The sequence below is a fragment of the Delphinapterus leucas genome, chromosome 16, assembly GCF_059928025.1.
Source record: "Delphinapterus leucas isolate spDelLeu-1000000601 "Yukka" chromosome 16, BTC_Dleu_Yukka2, whole genome shotgun sequence".
Taxonomy (NCBI): Eukaryota; Metazoa; Chordata; class Mammalia; order Artiodactyla; family Monodontidae; genus Delphinapterus; species Delphinapterus leucas.
Window position 1 is genome coordinate 16,197,234 of NC_143144.1, and position 13,629 is coordinate 16,210,862.

The window sequence follows — 13,629 nt, forward strand, 5'->3', positions numbered from 1 at the left end:
AGGAGTCCCCAGGACCCCCCTCTCCTGCGGTCCGAGGGTCAGAGAATGGGAAATCTGTGCTGTAGTCAGGGGTTCTGAGTCGCTGAAATGTGGACTTGGCGTTCATGTCAGGGGGTGTGCTTCCATCACCTTACTATTTTTGCCACCTGAGTCCTCAATGACTGCAGCCTCTGAATATTCATGATGTGAAATAAAGTAGCAGCAGTGCTCAAGGCCTGCTGGGCTATCTTCTGCTAGGATGGACACACGCACTGGAAGAAATTTACTCAGTCAGGAACCGTTCCCACACACAAACACATGGTACCCACGCAGCTTTAGCAAGAAATGGCTGAAATGTCAGACTGGACCTAAAACCTTTTGGGTCCTGGTGAGAGAACCTAAATCCACCCAGAAAATGAGCAGGAAGGAAAAAGATGATGCTTCATTGAAAAGATTCCGTGTGTGTGCTTCTAACACTCAAGGCCCTTGATTTTGGAGATCAGTGCATTTGACTTTGCAGGACTGGCTGTTAAAAGGTGTGGAGACTGAAGCACAAGCGCAGAGGTGTTGTGCGAGGATGTGGTTGGGGGTCTCTGGAGCTGCTGCCCACCTACTTCATTAAGGGCCCCAAATGTGAATTCCTGCCAACGACTACTCACTGTATGTCTGATTTGGAGATCAAGGGCCTTCCTCCTTCCTCCCTTGCAGGGGGTCTTATTTTCCGCTGGGCAGTGACAGAAAATGGAAGGGAAAGGAGGACCATGGCCATGACCTTCCACTACCAGGGGACTGCATGCTCCTCTCGGGCCTCACTGCAAACCACATGAAAACCACTCTGGTCCAACATTCCCGAGGGCCTACTGCGTGCACTGATGCTCACGCGCTTGCCTTCCCACAGAAACTATCTACATGAGGGAAGAATCCTGGAAAGGTCCTCCACTGCCTACAAAACCAACATCTGACAAAAGGGGGAGGGGGAGGAAGGGGGGGGACGAAATGTGACTCAGATCCAAAAGTGATAAACTCTATTTGGATCTTCATAATAAAAATTAAGTGTGTTTTTTGTCAGAAGAATTTTTATTGTAATAGCAATAGGCGAGGCGGAGAAAAGAATAAAAAGTAAAACTTTTGTATGCTTTCTCCTGATAGAAATCATTCTGGACTTGTGAAGAGCATTTGTACAATTTCCTTTCCTTATTTTCAGTAAGCTGAAGTGGACAGGCAGCTTAAAAACTGGCTGATTTCCTACTGGCTCCAGGACCTTCCTTTTTTTCTTCCTTTATAGACACTAATGATACTTTAAAATATATTTATAAGCACCCTTGACCTTCTCCATCTAAGGCTGGCAAAGCTATACTTTCCCATTGATCTCTACCAGCAAAAGCATAGCTGGAAATTAGGAAAACAGGCTCAGGTATTTTTCAACTGGAATAATTCCTTGCTTTCCCCAAATGTTCAGAAGTTGAGAATCTGTCACAACTTTTACGCTACCATAATATGAATTTTTTGTTACATTGGAGTTTGTGGTAAGTGACTGACCCACCAAAAATAAATTCTAAGACATAGCTTGTTTAGATTTTCTTCCTTAAAGAAAATAGGGGCTTTTGTCCGCCATTTCTAAACTAGACGAACTTTAAACAGCATCACTGCCAAGGAGGGCAGCCCTGTGAGTCCTAGATTTGATGGTAATATTACTAAAAGCGTAGTCACCTTCTCCCTACCCAGCACACACCCTGGCAGGTAACTCTCATGCTCCTGGTATACTGACTCTCAACGCAAAGGCACTTACCCAAGATTGTCACAAATATTAGCTTTTATTCCTCCCAAACTGAACTGACAGTTCTGTCAACAATTCTAGAAAGCAAGACCTTATGATAGCTGAAACAAACAAGAAAAGAAGAAAACTTCATTCTTTGGCTGAAGTTTTATAAAACGTTTCCACTTCAGTCTCAAGAGACTGTTGTCTTCTGGGTGATGAGCAAATTAGTATGAATCTTCAAAGTAAAACTGTGCAGCTGGGGCTTCCCTGGTGGCGCAGTGGTTGAGAGTCCGCCTGCCGATGCCGGGGACACGGGTTCGGGCCCCGGTCCGGGAAGATCCCACATGCCGCAGAGCGCTGGGCCCGTGAGCCATGGCCGCTGAGCCTGCGCGTCCGGAGCCTGTGCTCCGCAACGGGAGAGGCCACAACAGTGAGAGGCCCGCGAACCGCAAAAAAAAAAAAAAAAAAAAAAAAAAGTTTCCTCATCATCTTGTTCAAAATAATTCCTGATTTCTTACCAGCACTGACAGGTTTCATCGAGCGTTCTACTTGTCCATGCGTTATTAGAGCATAAAACTAGCACAAAAAAGTAAAAATCACTTTCCAGTTTGGCATCTCGAGTAATGGTTATACCCCCCCAAATAAATTCTAATCCAGGAATCAAAACACTGTGACTAAATATGCCAATGAAAATAAAACCAAATCAATACACTAGACGTTTTCCCACTGCCAGTGGACTGTTTTCCCCTTAGTTCTGGCAAACTCCTTGCCAGGATTCCAAGACAAGCTTTGACTATTCTTCAGTCAATTAAACTACTCTTGGTTGTCATTTTATACTGTGTCTCCACATGGCTGAGCTGAGCTGACACACAAACAACAGTGTATTTGATTTCTGTGGAGGTGATACTGTCACTTGGTGATCTTGAAGTTCCAATAGTTTCAAAGTGCACTTTGAAAAAAAATATGACATAGCGATGTGGAGAAGTGGAGGGTGGGGAGTATATAGAAGAATGGGAAATGCGAGCAGGAAGAAAATGAAAAAGAGCGATTCTTCCAGTCACCAGGGAGGCTGCAGCATCCCAACCCTGCCCCCGGCTCTTGATAATGAGGAAAGTGCATGTTTTGATAGGCTGACAGCTATTTCGTGCTGCACCCACTTCAGTTCTCTTAGAAGCAGACCAGCCTCACCATAAGAGAGTCAAAATATTTTTCCTTCAGAAAGAAAAATGGATCCATTGTCATTGCATTAATTTTGGGGCCCTAGATAAAGATGATGTCAAGAGATCTTGAGCGGGTTCTGAACAACGTGGGGAACAAGAAAGAAAAAAGTACTAAACCTGTCAGTGGTTATAAATGACAAAAAGGCACCCTAGGAAATGCTTAACTCGTAGTCACAGACGATTCTTCATTTTCAGATGAGACACATGAAAAAAGAAAAAAGGCGGTGACTAAATCACACTGAGGGATTGGTGGTCCTTTCCACACTCCTTGTAGGAGCAGCACCTTTGGATAAATGAGCGCTGGCCTTGGTTCCATCTGTCTTTGCACTCGGTCTGCCCTCCGTCCCTGGAGCAGGCTGTCTGTCCAACTCACCAGCATGACCTCAGCCTGGAGCCAGCCAGCTGGTCCAAGCTGCCAGCTGCCTCTGCCACCTCCCATGGGCGGCAGGGGTAGGCGGCCGGGGACGGCTCCCCTGGGGCCCACTGGCTGGCAGAGAGAAGGGAATCCCTGGCTGTGCACGGAAGATCCCCTGCAGGCACAGGCCCCGGACTCTATCCCTCCCAAAGGAGGGAGCTGGCACTGCCTGGTGGAGGAGTGAGCGAAAAGCCGGCACTGAGAGCTGTGGACAATCGTACTGGACAAGCCACTTCTTCTCTGCGCCCCTGGTCCTATAGGAGGAGCAAGTGGGACCAGATGACCACAAAGACACCCACTCCGGAACGCAACATGCAGCGATCTGAAGTGGTAGAAGGTGGTGGGTGTTTGAAAAAAAAGGAAGATATATAGAAAAGGTTTATTTAAGAAGAGCTTACACTATTATATGTACAGGATAAATAATGAGGTCCCACTGTATAGCACAGGGAACTATAGTCAATATCTTGTGATACACCGTAATGGAAAAGAACATGAAAAAGAATATATGTACAACTGAGTCACTATGCTGTACAGCAAAAATTAACACGTTATAAATCAGCTATACTTCAATAAAATTTTTAAAAAAGGAAAGAGTTTACAATCTGGGCTGGCCAAAACAGTAGCCACCAGCCACATTTAGTGACTGGCAATAAAATAGTACTAGTGTGACTATAGAACTGAGTTTCTAAATTTTATTTAATTAAGAAATTTAAATTTAAAAACATTCTCCATTCAGATACTGGAACAAATTTAAGTGTTGGAACAATTTGGATATGTGAATCTACTATTTCAACTTTCAATTTTATGAAATAAAATACAGGTCAAGTATTCCTGATGATAATTTAGGACCCACATTGAGATATAAAATACACACTGGATTTCAAGACGGTATGAAAAAAAGCAATGTAAAATATCTCAGTAATAATTTTATATATTGATTCATGCTGAAGTGAGAATATTTGGATATGTTCAGTCAAATAAAATATATTAAAATTAACTTCACTTTTTAAAAAGGTTTTTTTTAAAAAAATTATTTATTTATTTTTGGCTGCTTGGGTCTTCGTTGCTGCGCATGGGCTTCCTCTAGTTGCAGCGAGCAGGGGTTACTCTTCGATGCGGTGTGCGGACTTCTCATCGCGGTGACTTCTCTTGCTGCGGAGCACAGGCTCTAGGTGCACGGACTTCAGTAGTTGGAGCACATAGGCTCAGTAGTTACGGCATGCGGGCTCTAGGTCACAGGCTCAGTAGTTGTGGCACATGGGCTTAGTTGCTCCGCGGCATGTGGGATCTTCCCAGACCAGGGATGAAATCCATGTCCCCTTCATTGGCAGGCGGATTCTTAACCACTGTGCCACCAGGGAAGTCCCTAAGAAGCTTTTTAAATGTGGTGATTTGAAATTTAAAATTACAGGTGTGGCTCACACTACATTTCTACTGGACAGTGACAGTCTATATAAAGAGCTTATCTTAACAAAAGGAGCCCAACTTGCAAGCAAGTATTTTCCTGAAGGCAGGTATTTCTCCAAACAAGTATTAAAAGACACTTAGCAGTCAGTCATTATGCTTTCTACGTGAAAAGGTAAAGCACAAAGGTGCAGTATGTTCTCAGGCACTTGTGCTAAAAGCAGCATGCGCGTACTCACGGACTCACTCACTCACTCTGCTGGTCACTGCATTTAGCATCTGGGACATATAGGTGAATGGGACTTGGTCCTATCCCTCAAGTCATCAATGGGAGAGAGAGAGAGAGACAAGGAAACCGACAATTACAACACACGTACAGGTACTGTGGAAGCAGGGGTGGGGACATTTAATAAAGACCCAAGAGGTCAGCATGCAGAATGACGCTTTTGAGGTCAGTTATGAAGACTCTCTTCCCCATCCATAGACTTTACAACCTCACAGTTCAACACTTCACACTCTAGTCAACATGGCCAACTGCTCCTGCTTGAGCAGGTAATATGGAATTCCTTTCAGAGCCCAGGCACTGTCATAGGTGCTGGTGATACAATGGTGAATAAGACAGACGAGGCGACCTTTCTGCAGCTTCCATTCTTGGCAGTATCGGACAGGGGAGTAAACCAGTCAACAAATCAACGAAGAAGAAAATTTCAGATAGTCACAAGTGTCAGGAAGAAAATAAAGCATATGACTGGAATGAACGTGTCAAGATAAGGAACAATTGTTCAACTCTACTTCCTTCCATTTTTAGATTCTCTAGGAAAAATAAAGCAAGATAGTGAAGAGCCAGTTGAGTTGAGTCTTCCACTCTATTAGGGTAGTAATTCCCCCCCAAATAGCCCTCTCAACCAACAAACTGACTGATAATGAATGGGAATGGTTTCTCAAGTAATAGGCTCAGTTCAAATATATTTATTACTGAAGATAAAGAATAAATATGCTTTTGTATTACTTTTCTCCTAAACTGTCTGGATAATTATAGCTTCTGTCACCTTCTATTATCTATTATCTTATTATCTTCTATTATCTTATAGTTTAATAACTATTCCAAAAAAGTTGACGTAATATATCCACCAAGTAATTTTCCTACGTATCCATGGAATCAAGTCTCACTGTTTCACAGCCAAACAGAACATATTCTAGGAACAGATATTCTTGTGACATTTCACTGAACCCTTGTAATTTAATGTTTATATCAGAATCATACTTAAGGTGGCCCAAAAGGAAGATAACGCAAACAAACAAGGAAGGCAAAAAAGCTCTTCTCCCAAGTTTGCTACAAGTAACCGTAAGACCTTAGAGAAGTCCCTCATCCTCCCTGAGTCCCTGGTTCCATATCTGTAGGGATGGAAAGGAATTCTACAGTCTCTCTGCCGGCATACACATTCTGTGATGCTGAAATACCATTACGGTAGGATGCAATGATCGACTTACGTATGCTTCCTCTGCTGGTGTGTTCTGATTGAGATACAAGGACAGTGAGTTCACTCTCAACACATTTCTTTCAAAAGACGACTAAAAAGGCAAAGGTATGAAGAAGGAGGTGGGATCTGAAGATGCAGGAAACTTCTGGCCTACTCAGTGACCATTTGCTGACCCCAAATATGAGAGAGTGGTGCACAAAAGAAAGCAAAGACTCTTAGTTTTAGAGAATGAAGTATCTAATTAGTTGATTCATGAGGTCACATTATAGTGGCCACGGGCAGGATAACAACTAAACACTATGCCAGATGCCACAGAGGAAATCACACTGAACAGTCAAGTATTCACATGAAAACTCAGGTAATAATTCTTTATCATACTGCGGACCATATCCACCATACAGAGATTTGTGTGTGGCAAAAAAGGAAAAAAAACCCCTGCATTTTCTTGTATCTGGCACTGATTGGCTGCCATAGAAAGAGCTACATGCAGAGTTTACCGCCACTTCCTTCTGGAATGGAAATAACAGTATGTGCTTCTTACCAGTATGTTCCAATAGCTAATGTTTATGAAACAACATGGTCACAAAAGTAAAAAACAATGCACACACACACAAGGCATTATCAAGTCGGGGCAGACTGTAATACAGACAGATACTCAGGGTCCCGAAATGCATCTGTGATTCCCCCTCTTCCTTCCTGTCCTACAAACTTGGTAAGTCTTGGTAGGTTTTCTCTTCCATGTTGATTCTTAAGGCAAATTGTAAATCAGACTAAACTTTCTGTCATATGTTCCACCACTTGGCACCTTTTGACTTGCCCTTCCATTATATCACGCCAGGATATAATCACAAGAGTAACTACTGGGACATAAAGTTACGTTTGGGAAAAAAAAAGTTATGAGGCCCTTTTGAAAACAATAAAAGTTGACAACAATTTTCTTATTCTTTTCTAATTTCTCCTAAAAGAAAGGGCGAATTGGGGAAATATTTTCTCAAATATTGTGAGGTGTGGCTTCAGCCAGGTAGATTTCATCCTACTCATTTTTTTTTTTTTTTTTTTGCGTTAGGCGGGCCTCTCACTGTTGTGGCCTCTCCCGTTACGGAGCACAGGCTCCAGACGTGCAGACTCAGCGGCCATGGCTCACGGGCCCAGCCACTCCGTGGCATGTGGGATCCTACCGGACTGGGGCACAAACCCGTGTCCCCTGCATCGGCAGGCGGACTCTCAACCACTGTGCCACCAGGGAAGCCCATCCTACTCATTTTTTGTATCTTCTAAGGTAGGGATCAGCAAACCTTTTTGTAGAGGGCCAGATAGCAAGTATTTGCGTTTCTGCAGTCCAGCTGGCCTCTCTCACACCTGCTCGACTTCCCTGCCATAGTGAAAAAGCAGCCAGAGACAGTAGGTAAATGAACGAATATGGCTGGGATCCAATAAAGCTTTATTTGCGCACGCTGAAATTGGAACTTGAGGTCATGTTCATGTGTCACCCAATAGTATTCTTTTGATTTGTTTTCAACCATTTTAAAAAGTAAATACCATTCTCAGCTGGCCGGCTGTATAAAATGAGGCTGTCTCCTCTTCTAGGGTCTCACAATGCTGGGGATGTACCATGGTGAGGGGCTCTGAGAAAGAGGGTGAACAGACAGTAGGGTCAAAACCGGATGCGAAGAATGTTTATGTGTATATACATGTATGTGTGCATACATGTAAGTACACACAGGTGTGAATGAGTGTGAATTTATGTAATACCCATGGAAATCTATCCTTTTCATTTGAACATAGTAACTGTCATTGGAGTGATGGAAAGACAGAGTATGGGCATTTTCTATACTGTATACACACAAACTTTCTTTATGAATTCCCTCATTTATGAATATTTATTGGGCACCTCCTTTATTGAAGTAGCAAAATCCTACACGTGTATTTAAGACACCCAAAAACTTAACAAGCACTCAGGAGAGTGAGAATGAGTGAGAGCAACTTGCAGTAGTACAGCTGATCCCATCTGTCGTTCCATTCAATGGCCATCTGCCCTGGAGTGAGCCTCCAAAAGGTCCACAGCCATGCTATTCTCTGTGCAATGCACGGGACAGACACGCGGTTCACTATGTTCTGTTTCCTCCCCTGGGGTGGGGGCAGGGCAGAAGGAGCTCTGAAGCCTTCTATTTTATTAGGCACTTACTATTAGAGTCTATGTATTTCCTACTAAATTACTTCAGTTCCTTTGCAGAGCAAGGCGTGGGAATAAACTAATATTTATGGAGTATCTCCCATATTTCTAACAGTGTGCTAAACCTAGTGGAAAATTAAAGGGAAAACACATAACCTTTTAAAAAATATAGCAGAATCACGATTACAGGCTTACATGCTTCTTTTTGCATTATTTCATTACAAGAACGAAACTTGGAGGTTTGTCAACAGTTAACGAACGGTGCGAATTTCCAAGAACGATCTGACAATTGAAGATGGGGAAGCTATGGAAAGAACAAGCTTAAGTCTCGGACCTACAAGAAACTCTATCTGCTCTGAAGGAAAGTGGACCGTCCTTTAAGAAATGTAAGATCGGTTTGCTCCTCTTCCTCTGCCCCCAGCTTCCTCCCTCCCTCCCCACATAAACTAAACTGTTATTCAGAGAAAGGGAAAGCGAGATGGTTTTGGGGATTAGCAGGGAGAAAAGGCCCAAATTTCACCTCAAGGTTATTAAATTCTAGTGCGGATTGGCAGAGATACAGAATTTGGGCCATCTGAGAGCTCTTTGGGAGTCTTGGTCCGGTTCCTAATGAACAGGTGTTGACACGGAAAAGGCTGCCTGTACATCGACGCTGCAGGCACGGAGCGCTGCGGGTTCCTGGGTGTTACCTGGGTGTCGCCCCATCCTCCCCAAGACCTCCTCCCGCCCCAGGAAACCGTGCACCCAACTCTGCACACCAAGCCACGTTCTGTTCCTTCTGGCAGCAAACCCAATAAAATAAATCAATCAAGCGTTTTAAAGTGTTGACTATTCTGCACATGTGGTGATTTCACAACACTTTACCCCACTTCTAAAAATCCTCTCCAGCACAATCCAATTTCATTTGGGTCCCAGGAAGTTTCAACACGCCCTTGAAGATGTGCTTGTTCATTACAGATGACACACTATATTAACCATGTCTTAGATGGAAACTGGCCTAAACAGTCTATTCAGTGACAATGAAACAGACATCAAAACCTCTAATACAGGGTTTTGTTTTGTTTTGTAGCCATGGTAAAATCTAGTAGAATTTGGCCAAAGTCTATATTCCACCAGTGATAATAGTGATAATGGTGGAATTTACGAAATAGAAACACCACTGTACTACAGACGTGTAACGTATGCCACCCTGTCAGGGAGCTTATCAATTAGACTGGCAAGAAAAGCACAGAATCATGCCTGGCATTTTAACACAGAAGCAATACCTGTGTCTACTTTTAACAGTAATTTTCTAGCCAACAGACTTTTTTTTAAAGACTCTGGATCCTACAATTATTCAAGTTATAAGAAAGAAATAAGAATGCTGATTCTGCTTTCAACCCAAACTTTTACAAGACTTTTTTACAATGGTGATGTTTTAAAATAAAAACATGATGCTTACTAGAGAAAAATTTCCCTGGTCTTTATGAGTTACTGCAAATGTTAACAGCAAAACAAACATCCTAAAGGAACTACTGCATTTCACGATGCCATGTTCTATTAGGGTGGCAATAAAACCAGTCTTTGGCCGTATCATGTCGCTTGCAGGATCTCAGTTTCCGGACCAGGGATTGAACCTGGGCCGTGGCACTGAAAGCGCCGAATCCTAACCACTAGACCACCGGGGAAGTCCCAGTTCTGTAGATTTTATAAAGCTCAAAAGCTCTTATTACATAGAGAGTAGCAACTAAAAATACAAATAATCCTGAAATTGTGGCTCTGTGGGGCTTTACAAAAAGTAATTTTTATTTACTTTTCCCATATCTTTCATACATATTCATTCTAAAAATTTCATATCATGGATTTATAAACAGGAAAATAAAAACCACTTTGCCATCACGGCTTTTCACCTGTTAGAATGGCTACTACCAAAACCACAATTCTACTTCTGTGTATATATAATAAGTGTTGGCAAGGATGTGGAAAAGGGGGAATCTCGTGCACTGTTGATGGGAATGTAAATTAGAAAACAGCATGGAAGTTCTTCAAAAAACTAAAAATAGAACTACCATATGATCCAGCACTTCTATTTCTGGGTATATAGCTGAAGGAAACGAAATCACTATCTCAGAAAGATATCTGCACCCCCACGTTCACTGCAGCATTATTTACAACAGTGAAGACATGGAAACAACCTAAGTGTCTATCAACAGATGAATGGATAAAGAAAATTTTATACTTACACACGCACACACACACACAAATGGAATATTATTCAGCCATTAAAAAAGGAAATTCTGCCGTTTGTGACAACAAGGGGTAGATCTTGAGGGTATTACGCTAAGTAAAATAAGTCAGAGAAAGACAAATACTGTATGATCTCACTTATATGTGGAATCTAAGAAAAAGAAATCAAACTTATAGATACAGAAAGCAGACTGGTGGTTGCCACAGGTAGTGGGTGGAGGGTGGGTGAAATGGATGAAGGTGGTCAAAAGGTACAAACTTCCATCTATAAGACAAATAAGTTCTGGAAATCTAATATACAGCATGGTAGCTAACGTTAATAACAGTGTATCACATATTTGAAAGTCGCTAAGAGAATAGACCTTAAAAATGCTCATCACAAGAAAAAGAATTTGCAACTATGTGAGGTGATGATGTTAACTAAACTTACTGTGGTGATCATTTTGCTATATACACTTATATCCAATCATCATGTTGTACACCTAAAACTCATACAATGTTATATGTCAATTATATCTCAATAAAACTATAAAAAATCATATTGCCATCATTCAGAAATAACCACCATTAAAATTTTCTTGTATATTCTTCCAAGCCTTTCTTTTTGCATACATGTATTTATATATAATTATCTACCCAAAATGTAATCATACAAGTAGAAACAAAATCTGCTTTTAAGTGTATATGTCAACTATATATAATGAACATCCATGCAGCTCACTAAATACTCTTCTATCACTTTTAAATGGTTGTGTATATTCCACGTGACGAATATGCCATATTTTAAAAAAAATCAATCCCCTTTTATTAGACATTTAGATTGCCTTTAATTTTTCCATGAGAGAAACAATGCTGTAAGTGACCTTACTCATCACCAGATGAGTTCACACAACCCTAGGTAACTTAGGATAAATTTCTAGAGGTAGATTTCTGGAAAGGTAAAACAAATTTGACTTAATGGATAGGCTTAACTGTATACTTTAGGGACTGATAAAAATTCAGTTTAATTCTATCATCCCATTCCCAGCTCGACTTTTATTTTCTGTGTCCAAGAATTTCTCTATTGACATGCTGAGGAACCTAGAGAAATATATTACCTATGCCACCTAAAAAAGCTATGCTTTCTTTTTACTTATAATTTACCCACAGATGAGAATTACTTAAGACCCAGATTGTTTCTTAAGCCCAAAGTCAACACATCTATGATCATTTTTACCAATGCCAGATTTTGAATTCCGAAAGTATTATGGACCAAAAAACAGTTTGAATCTCTAACGGTTTGAGGCTGTGTAGACAAACAAAATATATACTGACTTATAAAACAAAAACCTGTAAACAATCAAAATCTTCCTAAGTATTAATAGGAAAAATGGGGTTTCTTTTGATGTAACACCAAAGAACTTAATGTTCTGTATAATCCAGAAAGACGCAGGAAGACTGTTGTATCACAATATTGGTAAGACCAGAGTATTTACACAAAATTGCTGAATTGATAACAGTTGTTCTATAACAATGTACCTGAATACATGAAAGGTTGCCAAAATGGTGTTAATTCTCCCCTCCCCACACTCACAGTTGTTTGGAATTGGTGGTAGGTCTGTTTCTCCACCTTATAAATCTGAGTTGTTCTTGTGACTTACTTTGGTCAAAAGAATGTGCAAAAAGAGCAATTACAGTCCTACACCTAAACCTTAAGAGGACTTTCATACCTCCATTCTCTCCAGGGACACTGCTGACTCATCATGCCAGCAAGACTGGGTCAGCCTAAACGATGAGGCGACACATGGGCCTGCCACCCTCATTGCCCCAGCCAAAGCCACCCAAGCCCCAGAAGCGGAGGCACCTAACTGACAAGCAGCTGTCCAAAGACTCCTGCGTGAACCTGCTGGACCCTAAGAACTGCCTAGCTGATCCTAGCCCAAATGGCCTACCCACAGTGAAATAAATGGTTACTATTTTAACTCATTAAGTTTGAGGTGGTTTGCTACACAGCATAACTGATGCCTTCGAAGTCAGAGAATACAAATACTAAGAATCAAAGAGGGATTATCACTACAAAGCCTACAAACATTAAAAAGATAAGAATATTATAAATGACTTTATGCCAATAAATTGAAAATTTAGATGAAATGGAAAAATTTCTCAAAAAAATACAACTCATCAAAATGTACACAAGATTAAAAACGAAAAGCAGAGTTGCCATATGATCCAGCAATTCCACTCCTGGGCATATACCAGACAAAACTATAATTCGAAAAGATACATGCACCTCTATGTTCATAACAGCACTATTTACAATAACCAAGATATGGAAATAACCTAAATGTCCATCGACAGATGAATGGATAAAGAAGATGTGGCACACATATGCACAATGGAATACTACTCAGCCATAAAAAGAATGAAATTATGCCATTTGCAGCAACATGGATGGACCTAGAGATGATCACACTAAGTGAAATAAGTCAGAAAGAGAAAGAGAAATGCCATATGATACCACTTACATGTGGAATGTAAAACATGGCACAAATGAATATATATACGAAACAGAAACAGACTCACAGACACAGAGAATAGACTTGTGGTTTCCAAGGGGGTGGAGGGGGGTAGGGGTGGGAAGGATTAGGAGCTTGGGATTAGCAGATGCTAACTAGTATATATAGGATGGATAAACAACAAGGTCCTACTGTACAGCACAGGGAACTATATTCAATATCCTGTGATAAACCATAATGGAAAAGAATATATATATGTATAACTGAGTCACTTTGCTGTATAGCAGAAATTAATACAACATTGTAAATCAACTGTACTTCAATAAAATTTAAAAAAAACTTACACAAGATGAAGAGGAAAATATTAATAGGCTTTTTTTTTTTTTTTTTTTGTAAAGAAACTGAAATCACATAAAATCATCCCACAAGGGAAACTCCACACACATATGGTTTCTCTAGTGAGTTCCATCTAACATT

General features: G+C 41.0%; 1 protein-coding gene across 1 annotated transcript in view; it reads right to left on the bottom strand.

Annotated features, from left to right (window-relative positions):
- ANK3 (ankyrin 3) overlaps positions 1-13,629 on the bottom strand; it is a 676,704-nt gene that overhangs the window by 330,078 nt on the left and 332,997 nt on the right. The window lies entirely within an intron of this gene.